The sequence below is a fragment of the Pteropus vampyrus genome, unplaced genomic scaffold, assembly GCF_000151845.1.
Source record: "Pteropus vampyrus isolate Shadow unplaced genomic scaffold, Pvam_2.0 Scaffold45, whole genome shotgun sequence".
NCBI lineage: Eukaryota > Metazoa > Chordata > Mammalia > Chiroptera > Pteropodidae > Pteropus > Pteropus vampyrus.
The window spans coordinates 6,084,706-6,092,184 of NW_011888826.1; positions in this window are offsets into that span (position 1 = coordinate 6,084,706).

A 7,479-nucleotide genomic window follows, 5' to 3' on the forward strand; every position below is an offset into this window, starting at 1 on the left:
ATTATTCAGAATTTAAAAAGCAGGAAATCCTGCTATTTGCAATAACATGGATAAAACTGAAGGACATTATGCTAAATGAAATAAGCAAGACACATAAGGACAAATACTATAATAATAGCACTGACATGAAGAACCTAAAATAATCAGACTCATTGGAGCAGAGTAGAATAGTGCTTGTCAGAGGGTGAGGACAGAGGTAAACGGAGATATTATTAGTCATGGGATACAAGGTTATACGAGATAAGTAAGTCCTACAGAGCTACTGTAGATCACAGTGCCTATAGCTAACAATACTACATTGAACACTAAACAATTTGCTAAGAGGATAGGTCTAATGTTGATTGTTCTCATCACAAAATAATAATTATGATAGCAAATAGAGGGGTGAAAAGAAACTTTCAGAGGTGACAAATATATTTACGGCATAGATTGTGGTGATGTCTTCACAGGTATATATAACTCATCAAGTTGTATACATTAATTATGTACAACCTTTTGTATGTCAATTATATTTCAATAAAGAACCTTTTAAGAAAATTCCAAATTTGAGAATCATGATGAGGTTGCTAGTTCCTCAAACTGTATTCTGCTGAGCTTCTAGTTTTCAGAGCAGGAGCTATCCTTACTGGAGAGCATGTTTACGGATCAGTTTGTAATATTATAAAAGAATGAGGAACTCAGAAATAAATGGAGCATCCCTGAAATGATTAGATTAGCCTGAGCTCTTTCCACATGTGATTGGAGATGATGTAATTGGCTTATGCAGTAAGTAAGTTATCCTGAGTGTTTGAGTATAATGCATGTATGTTTACAATACCAAAACACATTAGGAATAGTTTCATTTACTCTCTTCTCTTGGCATTATTCCTACTAGCGAGGCTTTCTACAGTGCTTCCAAGAAAGTAGGGGACAATTTGGGGTTCATCGCAGCCCCCTAAGAATTTTCCTCTATCTGAATCATCAGCTGTGTTTGAATGCCGTTCTAAGAAAAGTGGGTACTTTCTGAGCCTATCTTTACATAAACTGTTTTCAATGATTGGTCTCCCACATGAAAGAAAATGGAGCCCTCTCTAAACAGTGTATTCAGTTGTGTTGAAAACTATATCATATTCCCTTTTACCCAGTTTTGCTTTTTGATAATATAAGTAATTGAGATAACAATAAGGAAAAGATTTAGGTCTGAGAAAAAGATCATTTTATTTTCATTGCTCACTTCAAGATACTGTTTCTAGCTATTAAATTCTCTAATTCTCTGAACACATAGACTACATATTGGTAGAAATAGAAAGAATGTAATTATTTGAATGTTACATTAATTAATGGCATCCTTTATTGAGATTTTATATTCCGAGGGTTGAATATAGGAATGAGTATTAAGATGGCTAAATAGATCATTTGGACCACAAAAGAACTGTTCCTAATTGCTCATTAATTTTTTTAGTATTCATGGAGTCAACAAATCTAGGCAAAGTCATAGAATTAAATTAACTATAGATAAAGACCTCTAAGTGCAATAAAAACTGAAGAGCAATCAATGTGTGTGTATTAAACATGTGACACATCTAAGGTCCTGAGTCACTTTTGTTTTTCTCATCTAAAATGTAATAGCCATCACTGTATCTCACTCACTGTTCAGTTTTGATTTATTCAGTAACCATTTATAGAATACTTACTTCATGTCAAACACATATTTTGCTGCCTGCCGTCTTAACAAGAGCAAGACATCAGTAGCCAGGTAAATCTGACGTCAGCACTAATTTTTAACATTTCTTTGCCTTTAAGCACTGATTAGCATTCTTTCATAAGACTGGATAGGCAAACTTTTATTTAAAACATATGCACACTAGCATTTAGTAGTCCATCACGCGACATCTGTGCAAGGCAATACACTGAAGAGAATTAAAGAAACGGAATGTTCTCGTTCGTAGTGGACTTTGTATCATGGTTCCACTGTCACAGAAAGGCGGGCAGGCATCCAAAGCTACAAGAGCCACGCTTATCTGAGTTCTGTATCCTCGGCTTGACTTAAAAGCAGAGAATCGTGTAACTGCTCTGCTGGTCTCTCTGAGAACGTGTATTCTGGAGAGATATTCCTTTTTATTGCTCATAGACTTGCTATCTATTCAACTTTATCATTTTACTGAGGCTAAAGAGGTGAAACGTCCTATCCAAAGTCATATGGTTGATTTCAATTCAGTTAACATGGGAACCCCTGCTGAGTGGTGCCTACTTGTTATGGACTGAATTGCATCTTCAAAATGCATGTATTGAAGCTCTAACCCTATGTGACTATATTTGAAGATAGGACCCTTATGGAGGTAATTGAGGTTAAATGAGGCCATCAGGTTGTGGTCCTAACCCTATAGGACTGGCATCTCTATAAGGAGAGGAATAAATACCAGAGCTCTCTCTCACTCTTTCTGCATGTATGCATAGAGAAAATGTCATGTAAGGACAGAGAGAAGTTTGCAAGCTAAGGAGAGAGGTCTCACTGGAAACCTATTCTGCTGACATGTGCATCTTGGCCTTCCAGCCTTCAGAACTGAGAAAATAAATTTCCGTTGATTTAAACCACCCCGTCTGTGGTATTTTGTTATGGCAGCTCGATTAGACTAAGATACCACCCAGGGTCCTTGGTCTCAAGGAGCCCTGAGTGACAAACATAAGAACCTGGAGTGATGTAGAGCAGAGTCAACATGAGAGCTCAGCCAGTGATACTTGGAGGACTGCATCAGTTCGGGTCCTCTGAGAAGCAAACCTCAAGTCAGAATTAGATGTGCAAGAGACTCAGTGAGAGAAAAACCCATGAAAAATAAGGGGAGAGGGAGCAGGAGTAATCAGACAGAGCCTTCAAGTTGAGATGCAAGTCTGACACTTGTGAAGAGAGCAAGGTTTGGAAAAAGGATTAGGTAAGAACAGTTTCAAACTGAAAGAGTAACTCTAAGACTTTCTTGGCCAGGCTGATGGAGAGATCTAGAGCAAAGATTGCTAGCCTGAGGAGTCCTCCATCAGGATGAAACAGTCATGGCTAGGATTGTCACTGTGCTGCTTCATTGACTGGGAGCAGCCTGAAGTGAACATGACCTTGGCATGCGCACTGAGGTGGCTCTGGAAGTGCAGATGCTGGAGGCTGTCCATCCACTGGCTTCCTCCCAGCATGTCCCCCTGCACCACAGTCTGGACAGCCTACCTCCAAGGTCAGGAGTCAGTGAATCATGGCAAGGCCAGCACTTGGACTTGGATGACCTTGTTCCTTTCCAATTCTAAAACATTACAAAGTTTTAAGGCCAAAGAATCTAATAAAAGTTAGGTATTCTACACCAAGTTATAAAGCCTGGGTCTGGGTGGACAAGTAGCTCAGCATGTTTTGGGGGCATGTTGTTTCTACTGATTTAAAAGTCAGTAGAGTGTTTGAGTATAATGCATGTATGTTTACAATACCAAAACACATTAGGAATAGTTTCATTTACTCTCTTCTCTTGGCATTATTCCTACTAGCGAGGCTTTCTACAGTGCTTCCAAGAAAGTAGGGGACAATTTGGGGTTCATCGCAGCCCCCTAAGAATTTTCCTCTATCTGAATCATCAGCTGTGTTTGAATGCCATTCTAAGAAAAGTGGGTACTTTCTGAGCTATCTTTACATAAACTGTTTTCAATGATTGGTCTCCCACATGAAAGAAAATGGAGCCCTCTCTAAACAGTGTATTCAGTTGTGTTGAAAACTATATCATATTCCCTTTTACCCAGTTTTGCTTTTTGATAATATAAGTAATTGAGATAACAATAAGGAAAAGATTTAGGTCTGAGAAAAAGATCATTTTATTTTCATTGCTCACTTCAAGATACTGTTTCTAGCTATTAAATTCTCTAATTCTCTGAACACATAGACTACATATTGGTAGAAATAGAAAGAATGTAATTATTTGAATGTTACATTAATTAATGGCATCCTTTATTGAGATTTTATATTCCGAGGGTTGAATATAGGAATGAGTATTAAGATGGCTAAATAGATCATTTGGACCACAAAAGAACTGTTCCTAATTGCTCATTAATTTTTTTAGTATTCATGGAGTCAACAAATCTAGGCAAAGTCATAGAATTAAATTAACTATAGATAAAGACCTCTAAGTGCAATAAAAACTGAAGAGCAATCAATGTGTGTGTATTAAACATGTGACACATCTAAGGTCCTGAGTCACTTTTGTTTTTCTCATCTAAAATGTAATAGCCATCACTGTATCTCACTCACTGTTCAGTTTTGATTTATTCAGTAACCATTTATAGAATACTTACTTCATGTCAAACACATATTTTGCTGCCTGCCGTCTTAACAAGAGCAAGACATCAGTAGCCAGGTAAATCTGACGTCAGCACTAATTTTTAACATTTCTTTGCCTTTAAGCACTGATTAGCATTCTTTCATAAGACTGGATAGGCAAACTTTTATTTAAAACATATGCACACTAGCATTTAGTAGTCCATCACGCGACATCTGTGCAAGGCAATACACTGAAGAGAATTAAAGAAACGGAATGTTCTCGTTCGTAGTGGACTTTGTATCATGGTTCCACTGTCACAGAAAGGCGGGCAGGCATCCAAAGCTACAAGAGCCACGCTTATCTGAGTTCTGTATCCTCGGCTTGACTTAAAAGCAGAGAATCGTGTAACTGCTCTGCTGGTCTCTCTGAGAACGTGTATTCTGGAGAGATATTCCTTTTTATTGCTCATAGACTTGCTATCTATTCAACTTTATCATTTTACTGAGGCTAAAGAGGTGAAACGTCCTATCCAAAGTCATATGGTTGATTTCAATTCAGTTAACATGGGAACCCCTACTGAGTGGTGCCTACTTGTTATGGACTGAATTGCATCTTCAAAATGCATGTATTGAAGCTCTAACCCTATGTGACTATATTTGAAGATAGGACCCTTATGGAGGTAATTGAGGTTAAATGAGGCCATCAGGTTGTGGTCCTAACCCTATAGGACTGGCATCTCTATAAGGAGAGGAATAAATACCAGAGCTCTCTCTCTCACTCTTTCTGCATGTATGCATAGAGAAAATGTCATGTAAGGACAGTGAGAAGTTTGCAAGCTAAGGAGAGAGGTCTCACTGGAAACCTATTCTGCTGACATGTGCATCTTGGCCTTCCAGCCTCCAGAACTGAGAAAATAAACTTCTGTTGATTTAAACCACCCCGTCTGTGGTATTTTGTTATGGCAGCTCGATCAGACTAAGATACCACCCAGGGTCCCTGGTCTCAAGGAGCCCTGAGTGACAAACATAAGAACCTGGAGTGATGTAGAGCAGAGTCAACAAGAGAGCTCAGCCAGTGATACTTGGGGGACTGCATCAGTTCGGGTCCTCTGAGAAGCAAACCTCAAGTCAGAATTAGATGTGCAAGACACTCAGTGAGAGAAAAACCCATGAAAAATAAAGAAGAGAGGGAGCAGGAGTAATCAGACAGAGCCTTCAAGTTGAGTTGCAGGTCTGACACTTGTGAAGAGAGCAAGGGTTGGAAAAAGGATTAGGTAAGAACAGTTTCAAACTGAAAGAGTAACTCTAAGACTTTCTTGGCCAGGCTGATGGAGAGATCTAGAGCAAAGATTGCTAGCCTGAGGAGTCCTCCATCAGGATGAAACAGTCATGGCTAGGATTGTCACTGTGCTGCTTCATTGACTGGGAGCAGCCTGAAGTGAACATGACCTTGGCATGTGCACTGAGGTGGCTCTGGAAGTGCAGATGCTGGAGGCTGTCCATCCACTGGCTTCCTCCCAGCATGTCCCCCTGCACCACAATCTGGACAGCCTACCTCCAAGGTCAGGAGTCAGTGAATCATGGCAAGGCCAGCACTTGGACTTGGATGACCTTGTTCCTTTCCAATTCTAAAACATTACAAAGTTTTAAGGCCAAAAAATCTAATAAAAGTTAGGTATTCTACACCAAGTTATAAAGCCTGGGTCTGGGTGGACAAGTAGCTCAGCATGTTTTGGGGGCATGTTGTTTCTACTGATTTAAAAGTCAGTAATAATGCTTGCTGTTTAATCTATGTATTGTGAGAGATGAAAACCCAAGTAATGTGACTCATTCTGCCATGTTGACGATTATGCATCTAATATTTGCAAATAAAGTGATAACACATCCCTTCAGGCGTGAAGCCAACCATCATCCTCACAAAACTTGTCCTTGCCAAATTATCAAACTGCCGTGTGCAATTTTAAAGACCTTTAGGTGCCCATGCTCACCTGATTCCAACATCTGATTGGAATCCTCTCATTCTATGGAATGGAATACAAAATAGTACAGTTTTCTCGCTGCGATAGACATAAACTTAGTCTTAAACTTCAGAAAGAGGACTAATAACTTCAACTTAACAGAAATCTTCTATAAAACACTCACTTTTGTAGCTACCCAGAATTCCAATGCTTCGTAAAGTGGAACCAGCTATGTCAGTGGAAAGTGGGAATTGCTGTACTTGAAAGGCGGCACCTGTGGCGGAGAAGGTTCCTCTGAAACAAAGCTCACCTAACCTGTTATGACTGAATCGTGTCCCCACAAGAGTCATATGTTGAAGCCTTTATCTCCAGTATGATGGTATGTGGAGATGGGGCCTTGGGTAGAAAACTAAGTTTAGATGAGGTGATGAGTGTGACGTCCCTAAAATGGGATTAGTGCCTAGAAGGGCCTATAAGAAGAGAAGACAAGAGCTCTGTCTCTATCTCTGTCTCGCTCTCTCTCCCCACCCACTCACAAAGAAGAGGTCATGTGAGGACAAAGAGAGATGGTAGTACTCTGCAAACCAGGAAGAAGACCTTCACCAGGCACTAGTGGAAGCCCTTGAGGGGGCTTCCAGAACTGTGAATAAATGTCTGTTGCTTAAGCCACTCAGTTTCTGGCATTTTGTTATAACCATCTGAGCTAAGATATGCCCAATTAGCTCAGCTAAAGCAACTTGCAAGAGGAGGCTCTTTCTGATTTTTGAGTTTTCTCTGGAAGAGGTAGAATGGAGCACTCTCAGAACAAATAGAAGCTGTTCTCTTCGGAACAGCTGTTCTCTATCATCCTTGTTGCAGAAAGACCTCTCCTAAGAACGGACTGTCATGTCAAGGTGCCTAGATGTTCCATGTTCAACAGAGTTAATTATAGCATTTGTACCCTCATCATCCACTTTTAATGCTATCATTTCCTTTGTGCCTTTATTATCCTCCCACAGGATGGGGCTTCCACTGGCCCATCCCACTACAACCTGCTACAATTCTAAGTCAACTCTGGATAGGCTGGATTATGATGAGAGTCATTAACAAAGATAATAAGAAATGAAAATGCACATGCCCTGGGCATTATGTAATTTCTATATTTGTGAACAGAATATTATAAATGCTTTCTTCCGTGGATGACCCTGGAAGCCTTTAACTACTACCACCAAAGAGTCACTGTGGTGACTTGAATGACATTTTGGCTCAGAGGGTACCAGG